Consider the following 12,498-nt stretch of genomic DNA (forward strand, 5'->3'; position numbering starts at 1 on the left):
CATGGAAGAAAGAAAAAAAATAAAGTAAAGCAGGGAGGAGGATCAGAGGGAGGTGATAGGCAGGAAAGGAGACAAGGTAGGAGGGGGGAAAGGGGGTGGGGAACGATGAAGGAGATGGGGGGTCATTATCGATGTTCATGCTATCAGAAGGAATACAAGGTGTTGTTCCTCCACCTTGAGTCTGGCCTCATCATGACAATGGAGAGAGCCATGTATAGACAGAGGAGTGGGAATGGGAATGGGAATTGGAATTAAAATAGGTGGCCACTGGGAGATCCCGCTTTTTCTGGTGGACCTAGAGCATAGGTGCTCGGTGAAGCGGTCTCCCAGTCTATATCGGGTCCCACCGATATACAGTAAGCCACATCAGGAGCATCGGACATAGTATATGATCCCAACAGACTCACAGGAGAAGTGTCGCCTCACCTGGAAGGACTGTTTGGGGCCTTGAATGGTAGTGAGGGAGGAGCTGTAGGGGCAGGGGTAGCACTTGTTCTGCTTTCAAGGGTAAGTGCCAGGAGCGAGATCAGTGGGGAGGGACGAATGAACAAGGGAGTCGAATAGGGAGAAATCCCTGTGGAAAGCAGAAAGTTCATAGGTGAGTGTTCATAGTAACTAGAGATCATTGAAAACCTCAGAATGACATCAGGGAAGACACGAAGTGACCATCTCCTGTGTTAATATGGAATTCAGTTCAGTTCAGTTTTGTACTGAACATTTTAGTTAGTTTGTATATTCGGGGAATCATCCCTCAAACACTGTAACAAAAGGGTGCTTTATGGTTTACTTTTTGGTGTTTGGAGTTTGTACGTAATCAGACCGCACACAGTATTGTACATAGTTCTAGTTGCTATATTTTAGGGAGGATGTGTAAACCATGGAAACAGAGTAAAAGTTTACCCAGATGCTGGCTGGATTACACAGTATAAACTACAAGGGCAGGTTAAACCAACGAGGGCTGTTCTCCTTTGAGTGTCAGAGGGAGACCTGACAGAGATTTTAAATGTCATGAGAGACACTGATAGGGTAGATAGTCAGAATTTCTTCATCAGGTCAAACATCAGATCACATGCTTTAGAGGAGGGGATGTTTAAAGGCAATGTGAGGGGCAAGCTTTTCGTTATGAGAATTTTATGTTCCTGGAAGCAGTGGAATCAGGCATTTTGGTGGCTTTAAGAGGCTTTTCAATGGGCATGTAAATTTGAAGGGAAAGGAGGGATCTGGATAATAAGAGGAGGACATTTAGTATAAATTGGCATCACGATCTGCACAACACCATGAACCAAATAGCCTGTTCAGTGCTGTACTCTTCTACATTCCATGTTAAATGCCAGGAAATGGTACTATGTCCAGGAAGGCGCCCTGGTAGGCACAGATGAGTTGGGCTAACACTCAATGACTTTAACTCCTTGACTCTCTGAACTGCAGATGGCTGATAAGCCTACTCAAGCTCCATTTTTCCAACATTTCTGTTTCCTACCAGTCTGTGACGCTGCATTATCAGTGCCTTGTAATGGAAACTGGAGGAACTCCTCAGGGGAAACAGTTTCAGCAAAACGGGGAAAGAAAAAGAATATAATATTGATAGGAATTTGCTTCAGAGGCATCAACTGACTAAATAGCTTTGTTCTATGTTGTAGCAGTTCTATAGTTATGATCCCACTTGCCTATCGGTGCATTATTTTGAATAGATTCCAAAATTAAATTAATTAAATTATGACATCATTAGAAGACTTATTGGCAATATAAAAACGCATTAGTAGAAACCAAAGAGTTAAATTACTCAGTAGGCACTTATCAAGGACTTTGAAGCAATAAAATTGATGTTCCTTTTATTTTTGGAATTTACTCCTATTAACTATGGAAATTACATTCAAGTGAGCAGTCATAATATTCAGGCGATTATCACAGCAAGCCACCTGCTTTGCCACAGATTACTATGCTTCGCTTTCTTTTGTACATGAAATGTTGCCCATAATGCCTCCTGCTTTCAGAGTCTTTGTAGCTGTGTTTAGTTGTTTATCCTGTTTGAGTAAGGGAGACTTTCATAAAACAAATCAGCATTAGCAAGTAGACAGCATAAATTATCGCTGCCTTCCAGAATACATTATGAAAGAGAAAAATATGCAATGCAAGTCTTATAATACTGTTTGCAGAATAACGTGGCATTCACATACAAAAGGTGTATTTATTCATAATCAATATCAGTGCCGTAAATAATAGAATTTAAAGTTACAAATGATTTTTTTTAAAGAAAACAGGACTTCAGCAGAATCTCCTTAAGTACGTTGTGGGACTTCTATGGAAATCAACACACATAAAAGCTTTGACATTTATCTATCATATTCCAAATGTTTCATTGCTTCCATTATCATTTATGAAAATTTCTCTCCCCAGGAACATAAACTTGCCCCTCTGATTGATCTCAAATATAGAAGATGCAGCACGGTGGTGCTGTGGGTGGAGGTTCAGTTTCGACCGCTGCTGCTCTCTGTGCAGAGTTTGCTTGTTTTCCCTGTCATATTACAGTTTGGGTTGGGTGCTCTTTTATCCTCCCATGTCCCAGCAGCACACAGTTTGTTAGGTTAAGTGGCCACTTCAAGTTTCCTCAGTGTGTTAGAATCTAAGGAAAGTTGATTGGGATGAAGGGAGAATTAAGTGGGCTAAGGTAGGATTACTGTGAAAATGAGTGACTGATAGCTTGGGTGGTGGGCTGAAAGACATGCTTCCATGTTGTAAGTCTCCATGATTCTATATTGCTGAGTCATACACATGCACTCAAACACTCACACAAATGAGTTTTGGTGGCTCTGAGGATACAGTGGTTTAGTTACTGAACTATTATCCACAGGGCAGGACTATTGACCCAAAGACAAGTTTGAATCCTGTCATTGCAGCTGGGGAATTTCAAGATCCAAGATTGCTTATTGTTATTCTTCAGCACACAAGTGTAAAGGAGAACAAAATGATTATAACTTGGGGTCCAATGCAGCAATAAAAACACAATGGGTGTAAAGAAGACAATATAAAAAAATACATTAATGCAAAAGGTAGATGCAAAAAGTTAGCTTATGTCAGGTAACTAAAATAAATCCAGAATTAAATGTAAAAAGCATCAATTACCAGTCAGGACCACAGAAAAATTGGTCATTTAATTTACTAATATCTTCAGGGAATGCCATTTTCATCCGATCTGGGCTGGATGTGATTTCAGACCTACAAATGTGGTTGACTTATAACTATCCCCTGAATGATTCAGCAAGTCCTCTGGTGCAAGGACAACTATGGATTAACAATTAACATTGGCTTTGCCTCTAACATCCTTGTCCTATGAACAAATAAAAAATATTCATATGGAAAGCCAATCATTCATTGCTGAGTTTTTGTCCTCTGATTGCCCTCAGGATTTGCATAAGGCCAATTAGCCTTTAATTGACCTCAGAAAGACACTCCAAATAGATTTTGTGGCTTTAAAGGGAAACACCAAGTTAATCACAGTTGGAGTATGGCAGCCAAATAATACCCTGTGTATTAATTCAGCTTGTAAAATAACATACCCTTTAATTTGCCAGTAAGAAGAAGGTATTCTGCACACTAAAATAATAGATGCAACAAAAGATCAATGGGCAAATCTATAAATAGCACTTAATTGTAGAGCAATGATTAGAGCTAAATAAAATAAGCATTACTTAACTAACTAAATAAGAACAAATCCATTTTCATGTTTCATCTTTACTTTGGAATCCACTCCTGTGAGGCACCTGTAGGCTCACTTTTCGTTTTAATCACTTGTTACTAACTTCTGTTACGATTCAATACAAATGCAATCGATGAGTCACGCCACAAAAATCTTCCTGCCAAATTCACAATCTCATTAAAAATAGTGAATAAGACATTATCATCTTATCAACACTCTGGACTTTGGAGATGATTTTTTTTTTGCTGACCACAATGCAATGGTTCCTGCTGGAAGCATTCGATAACACAGTTTGCTGCCTTGAGTTCACTTTATATAACAATTGTCCCAAAAGGTTTCATTGAAGCACTGTCAAATAAAATTTTGATATCAACCCACACTGGTGCATTCCTATTAAGGCACACTGTATATGACTAGCTTGGTCAAAAAAGATACCTTGAAGGATAGGTAGAGAGGCTTAATGAGGGAATTCCAGAACTTAGGGCATTAACAAATGAAAATATTAATGAAATGGTAATCATTTCTCCAAACATGCAAGAGTTCAGTGTTGAGAGAGCAGAGAAATCTAGGAGGGTTTGAGACTAGAAGAGATTATAGAAGTAGCAAAGACACAATTTAAGATAATCATGATCATATATTTGAGGCACTGATAAATTCAGTGTCAGTGAGCATTGGGATGGTGAATGAATGGAATGTTTGAGTTGGAAAACGATCAGAATGGTTTTGGGTGGCTACAGGCGATCGCAAACCATGACATAAGGAAACTGAACTGAAGCATGGAGAATGCTACTTTATGGTCTAAAGGTACTTCAGGTATGGAAATCAGCACTGGATGATGGAATGGTGCAGGTAAATTGTCGGCTGCCCAACTTAAGAATACGAATCCCCTGGTTTAGTTTCTTCCAGCTCCCAGAGAAATATGGTGCTGGGGATGAGGCAACAAAATTTATAAAAGGAGTTGAAATGCATGGATTTGGCTATTGCAATGTCGACCTTGGGGAAGCTTCTACTTCCACAGTCCTGATACCAGGTAAATATTCAGGTAACTCTGAGAAAATTGAGGAGAGGTGCAGCTGAATGTTAACATATTCGAATTGGCATAATGTTTTCGATGTTATATTATCACTAAGATGCAGGATAGATATGGATGCAAAATACGGGAAGGCTCCCTATGGATTCGTGGGGGAATATCAAGAGTAATTGTGTGTGAATGAAAGGTAAACTATTTCTGCCTCTGACCACAGAGCTAAAAATAGATTCAGATTAATATAATCTAGAGAACAGTGCTGAAGAATTGGTGTAGTTAACTGGACAAAGGTCCCAGGCAGGTCAAAAGGTAAAAGAGGAATAATGTTGTGATTATCCCAGATGCAGAATAATTCTAATACTAAGCAGCTGTGGAGATTGATAGGGTGGTAAAGGAGTAACACAGTACGATAGTGGTTAGTGTCATGTTTTGAAGGTCCAGCGATCTGGGTTCAGCTAACCCCAGCTGTTTGTAAAGAGTTTGCATATTCTCCCCGTGACTGCGTGGGTTTCCTCCATGTGCTCCAGTTTCCTCCCATGGATTAGTAGATTAATTGGTCACATGGTGTGGCGGCGAGAGCTCATTGGGCCAGAAGGATCTGTTACCATGTCTGTATTTGTTAAGGCAATGAGTTCAAGTTAGGAAGTTACGTTGCAACACTCACAAAATGCTGGAGAAACTCAGCAGGCCAGGTGTCATCTATGGAAAAAAGTAGACACTCAACATCTCAAACAGAGACCTTTCATCAGGACTGGAAAGGAAGGGGAGAAGTCAGAGTAAAAAGGTGAGGGGAGGGGAAGAGAAGTGCAAAGTGGTAGATGTTAGATGAAACAGGGAGAGAGGAAGGGGTGAAATAAAGAACTGGGAAGTTGATTGGTGAAAGAGTTAAAGGGCTAGAGAAGTGGGAATCTGATAGGAGAGGACAGAAGACCATGGAAGAAAGGGAAGGAGGAGGAGCACCAGAGGAAGGAGATGGGCAGATAAGAGAGAGGTAAGAGAGGGAAATGGGAATGGGGAATGGTGAAGGAGAGGGGGTGGGGAAATTACTGTAAGTTCAAGAAATTGGTGTTCATGACATCAGTTGGAGGCCTCCTGTATATTGGTAAAACCCAACATAGATTCAGCGAGCACCTCAGCTCCATTGGACAGAAAAAGAGGGATTTTTCGCAGAGCCAGATACCAGAGGAAGTAAGATTGGGAGGGCGAAGGAAAATGTAAAGATATCGGGTGACCAAATGTCCAATTTTTTTTTGCCTTTAGTCAGTTAATTTTCTGTGACATTCCATTTCAATGTCTCACAGAATGAATAACGATTACCTGTGCAGAATTATGGGAGGGCAACTGATGCCGTTGAGATGAACTTTACGAAATAATCCACAGGCAAAAGCAATCCACAGATTTCCTACTGAAAATATTGAAACTTATGCAGATATCATTTTAGTTTATGTACCTTAGTGAAGAATATTATACAACATGTTTAGTATTTAGGATAATTATGTGATAATCTTTTGCATTTTTATTTTTAATACTTTTTGATAATATTCTGATTTCACTTTTATGTTCCAATCTCAATTTAGTCCATGACATGTCAATACATAACCTCAAGTAGGAAGGGGTTATTTGTTTCCTTTTTTAAAAATATATAGAAGAACTCCACCGTCTTTATTTTCGATGAAGTCCCATGCAAAAATGCTACTCAAAATTGGTGGCACATTCTCTACTTGCTTATGTTGATCTTAGCAGCTGCTTCTGTCCCTGTAAATGGACAAAATCTGGCTCAGAATATGAAAGATTTTTAAGGAGGTGAATGAGACAAGTCAAAATAAGGCCCAGAAAATTGTTAGGATTCTCAAGAGGGCGGTGATGCTGAATGAATTTTGCCATTTGACAGTAACAAATGGAACCGCACATCTATGCTGGCAGCACTTCTGCAGATTAAAACAATTACTTTGTTCCTTAAAAAATAAGTAAGAAAAGAACAGCAGACCCTCGTCAGCTTAGGCCACAGAAACCTCTTTACAAATCATTTCCTTTTCTCATTGACTTCAGGCTTCTGTCCAGCATTGCCCTGTATCCCTTGATAATTAATGCCCCATCTGCTGCCGCAGTCCTCGCTATATCTCCTGTACCAGACTGCCTGGCTGCTCCACTCCACTGAAAGGAGTGGTAACAAATAATGCAACACATTTCACCAGCTATATTGAGCTATATGCCTATATTTTTAACATCAGCCTGAACAAGATATTGAACCCACATTAAAAGGTGCATACACTTCAGTCAACATTGCAGAGACTATACATTTGTCAAAGGTGCCTTCCTGCTTCCTGATTGTTTTTTAATTTGTGTGTCCGAGTAAGACAATCAATAGTCATCAAATGCAACATGAGTATACTTGAAGTTCAAAATAAATGTTGAAAAAGCTTTTAATTTAGGGAAAACTAAAAACTATGTAGAGAAGAACAGAATTCTTGCCACTTTGTGTATTACAAGGCAAAAAAGAAGGTAAAACTTAAAATTTTACGCCTATTATATATCAGCAACCAATTTCCTTGGTAATTTTTATTACAGTTCTACCTTTATCTGATCTCTACAAAATACAATCCTCAAGTCAAGTAGTCACAGCGTGACAGCGAAGTTATTGACTGCTGCTTTGCTCCTTAGCAGAGGTGCATTATCAGGCATACCAATTTTAATTGTTAATATATTCTGAGGTATTAAAATACAGTAAGATTCAGGACAGTCTTTTTGCACATTTTTATAACTGGTATATTCCAGAGTCTGTGCAACCCCTGAAGGTGATACCTAGCACCTCGGCACGTCTGGGGGACACCTACTGGGGATGAGAACATGTCATTTTCAGCATGTCTGTGAGAGGCAAAATAGTGTCAGTACTGAAAATTGCCACCATCTGGCTCACACCTGTTTTTTGCTAATATAGCAGAAATGACTGAAGGTTATTAATCCTGGTTGAGCAAGGTCCTATGACAGACAAAGTTTGTCCCAGTTGAAGAGTATTTGCTGACATTTCACATTGTGCTTTTGATTGATAAGGTTCCACTTTCATGTAATCACTGGGGAGTCACACACATTACTGATTATTGAAGCATGGTTCATTCTCAGTATTCACATAATGAAGGCACTCAAGCTTTTATGTAGTGCCGGTCTTGAATAATTTCAAAAAAGAACACAAGATGCCTGCCTTAAAAGCAGATTTCTAACCCCTTCGAGACACCAATAGCATAATCAGTAAAAATGACTTCTTACAGGAAGACCAGACATCAGAATAGCCCTTGACTACATAAGCATTCTGTTCATTGTTAGAACAAATTGTACATCCTTCATGTGCTGTATACTTCCTACTAAAATGGAATATTGCAGAAATATTTTACCTAGATAATTTAGATAGATATAATAGACTATCTATTCAAAATGGGATTGGAACATTTATACAGTATTCAACCATTAACTGATATTTTTCTCCATGTTTTTCTGAAACATTTCACAGTCCAAAACACCCAAGCTGTTTTTTAAAACATCTGAAACGAAGTGGTTAGATATTTTCTGGCTTTCACTAAATATTGTGTGCATTATTAAAAACAAATTTTCTGTCATAAAAGGATAAATATGCATTTGTCTCAGAACGATAACTTCCTGATCAAATTTTATATTTTGATTTGCAAATAAAGTTGATGTTCAAGCATTAATGGCAATATTTAAAGCTTAACTCATTCTTTCTTCCTTTCTTATCCCTCCTTCCATCAAGCAAATGACAGAGAAGGTTGAACACTCATACTACCGGGCTCAAGGATAAATTCTTTCCCATTGCTTTAAGATTCTTGAACAATAAAGATGAACTCTCAATCTCCCAGTCAACCACCACACATCCCTTGCACCTTATTTGTCTTCCTACACTGTACTTTCTCCATCACTACAACACTATATTATGCACTCTGTTATTGATTTTCCATTTATGTTACCTCAGTGTACTTCTGCTTGGAATCATCTGTCTGGACGTCAGCCAAAACAAAGCCTGATACAGGAACTGGTCAATGAGACTCCCCATAATTCAGCAAGTTTCACCTTAACTGAGAAACTGTAATCGCTTTCTTGAAAATTCATTATTCATGAAGTGTTGACCCATTTTTTCCAATTTCTGTTTCAAGTAATTTGGAAAGGAAATCATGGTGTCATTGGTCCATCTCATATGAGTTCGATCATGTTATTTGGATATTAATATAGTAGAATTAAATGAACATGCACAACCAATTCTTACTTTGTTTTCAGCATTGATTATAATAATTAGGATGGGAGGCTAGGTTTGGCTGTTTTGCAGTTTAAGTTGGTTCAGCAAACATGTGGATTTAGTTTAGATTGTGATTGTGCATTAGAGGTAAATAGTGTGACAAACTGACATCCTTTCATTGCTGTAGTGGAGCATCAGTGATCAGATTAAGTCCCATTTTGTATGTTTTAAAGTGAAATTAAGTGATAACACATGGTTCAAATATTAAAACTACCATCTTTATGGGGAATCTCATTATACTGGTGTAGACTTCATTTGACTTCAGAGTAAAGCTTTATATGCAAGATGAAGTACCTCTATTGATAGCTATGCCTTTGAGTTAGGTATTAGAATATACTAAATTGATAATCATGCCATTAAAATTACAATTTCATTCAATCATTTCCAAGTTTCTTTATTAACATGAAAGATCTAATTTACCTGCGATGAGAATTAATTACAGTTCATTCTAACAAACTTGAGTTACTGTTTCTCATTACAACTAAGTTTATTTTAAGTTAAGAGAAATATTTTGTTTTGGTAAGGTGAATCTTTAAGAATGGTTCTCTTCTCTTGTCTTTGATGAATTTGTAGTTATCAGCTTCTCAGTTGTCAGTCCTGTTCGTTTGAACTCTAACATGCTGGGCATTAGCACAAACTCCACGGGGCATAATAACTGTCTAATTCCAGTGATCAATGACCAGTGCATTCTGCTGAGATGGAAATCAAATGCCCAGAGGTTCTATGATATCTGGGAGTAGGTGTAGTACAGCCTTACTGCAAGTTTAATGCTATAAGTTTCAGGTGTATCTGTAAAAAGCTGATTAAGCATCACAAAGTTCATTGATTTCTTGAAGTTTTATTAGAGTTTATGCAATTATCTTATTTATTGTGTTGTTGTCCATCCCTTGCATATGTTCATATTTCTATGCTATATCAGCCAGATTCTTGATCAGAGGAATTAAATTTGACAAAATTTATACACTTAGCAGTCACTTTATTGGGTGCATCTGTGCACCTGCTCATTAACGCAAATATATAATCAGTTAATTATGTGGCAGCAACTCAATGCATAAAGCATCCAGAAATGGTCAGTTGTTTTTTCCAGCCAAGCATCAGAATGAGGAAGAAATATGATTGAAGTGACCTTGACCATGGATTCAATGTTGGTGCCTGATGGGGTGGTTTGAGCATCTGAGAAACTGCTGATCTCCTGGGATTTTCATGTGTAACAGTCTCCAAAGGTACAAAAAAAAAGAAGCAGCAGTCCTGTGTTAAAAAACAGCTTGGTAATGAGAGAGGTCAGAGGAGAATGGCCAGACTGGTTCATGTTTACAGGAAGGCAACAATAACTCAGATAACCATGCGTTACAACAGCGGTGTGCAGAGCATCGCTGAATGCAGAACATGTCAAACCTTGAAGTTAATAAGCTGCAGCAGCAGAAGAACATGTGCATGTACTCAGTGGCCATTTTATTATGTACAAGAGGTCTTCAATAATGTGGCCACTAGGTGTATTATTACCTTTTTTCTCTATCTTTTCCAACTAATCAGTGTTGAGGGGATGCATCCTTTGTTTATTCAGTTGTTTGCGACAGGGTAAGATCTTCAGGTGATATGATCGCACTGATACTGTCTAAACATTTTCTTCTTGGGTGCTATTTTACTTACCATTTTTCCTTTATTACACACTCTACTCCAAGGGCATTACTCCACAAACTTTGGCCCAACTCATCCATGTCAACCAAGATGCCTATCTAGGTTAATCGCATTTGCCATATTGATCTATTACAATGTCTTTCTACATATTTTAATCAAGACTCTTAAGTGTACATATGCTTCCTATCTTTGTGAATTAGTTCCCATTGTCATGCTTTTAATCTAAGAACATAAACATTTGGAACTGGAGTAGACCACATGGGTCCTTAAATTTGCATTACCATTCTGTACAATCAAGGCATAATTGACCTTGAACTCAACTCAACTTTTCCACTTATTCTCAAATTTCTTAACTCATGTATGGTCCAAATATCTTTATCTCAGCCCATGTTAAAAAGATTAGCTTTATTTGTCATGTGTACATTGAAACATACAGTGAATTGCTTTGTTTGTGTCAATGATCAACATAGTCCAAGATGTGGACAAGTGGCGCCAACCGAGCATGCTCACAACTTATTAACTGTAATTCGTATGTCTTTTGAATGTGGGAGGAAACTGGAACATCCAGAAGAAACTCAAGCTGTCACTCTTTACAGAGGACGGCAGGATAATGCTTCTTCCACGGTTCTCTAAGGTAGAGAATTTTGATGGTTTACATTGCTTTGAGAAAAGGAATTTCTCCTTGTCTCTTCACAAACAAGAGAACATCTGCCGATGCTGGAAATCCGAGCAACACACACAAAATGCATGTTGATGCTTCGGGCCGAACACCTTTGCCAGTCCTGCCGAAGGGTTTCGACCCGAAACGTCGACTGTACTTTTTTCCATAGATGCTGCCTGGGCTGCTGAGTTCCTCCAGCATTTTGCGTGTGTTTCTCCTTGACTCCGTCTTAATTCTGAAATGATGTCCCTAATTTCAGGTTTCTTCATTGGGGAAAGATTGTCCTTCACTTCACTTGTTGATGCCCTTTAGGATTTTATAGTTTTCAGTCAGAACACCTGTCATCAATAAAAACAGAAAATGCTGGCAAAGTTCAGAGGTTGGAAAGCATCTGTGAAAGGACAAACAGCTAGTGTTTCAGGTCAAAGAAACTTCGTTAGAACTGAGATAGATAATCTTGCTTTGTTGCACTGGCCAGATCTTTGTATTTCTTCCCGAAACATCAAAAATCCATACCCCTGACATTATATGAATTTTCTAAATGATTTAGGTGAGGGGACTGATCTGCGGTTCATGTCTGTATTAAGAGGCTTAGAAATTAAGCTGTTTTGAAGATGAACCTGTGTAAAAGAGATAGTTCATGAAGATGGGGATCTCAAAGAAGCAGTAGTTAATTATAATGAGAAGCAGCATGTACCCACTTAAGTATATAAAAAATACCAGTTTTGCAAAATAAAATAGGAAAAACACTAAAATTCAGAAGGGCCTGGCCTTGTACACAAAGAACTAGGAAGAGCAATGAATCAGGAAAGCAAGACATATGTTTGGTAATATTAAAATATCTGGAATGTGAGAATGAAGTCTAACCAGACCTGTAGAACTGTGTATACTTTTTATATCCTTTGTTGATGTTGCATCAATATCATTACACACACTGCATATTGATCGACAACAATACTGTGTTCTCAGCATCATGTGTATTTGAGCATGTGGTCACATGGAGGAGGGTGACTTAAAATTATATTGTGTGCAATGCATGAAGTGCCAATCATATTTTCTGTTTTTGCTTCACAGTTCTGACTCGTTGTGTATAAAAGATACACACATGTATCAATTTCCAGGTTATAAAATTTGCAGTGATCTTAATGAGGTAAAGACATTTTTATTTGGAA

The sequence above is a fragment of the Mobula hypostoma genome, chromosome 13, assembly GCF_963921235.1.
Source record: "Mobula hypostoma chromosome 13, sMobHyp1.1, whole genome shotgun sequence".
NCBI lineage: Eukaryota > Metazoa > Chordata > Chondrichthyes > Myliobatiformes > Myliobatidae > Mobula > Mobula hypostoma.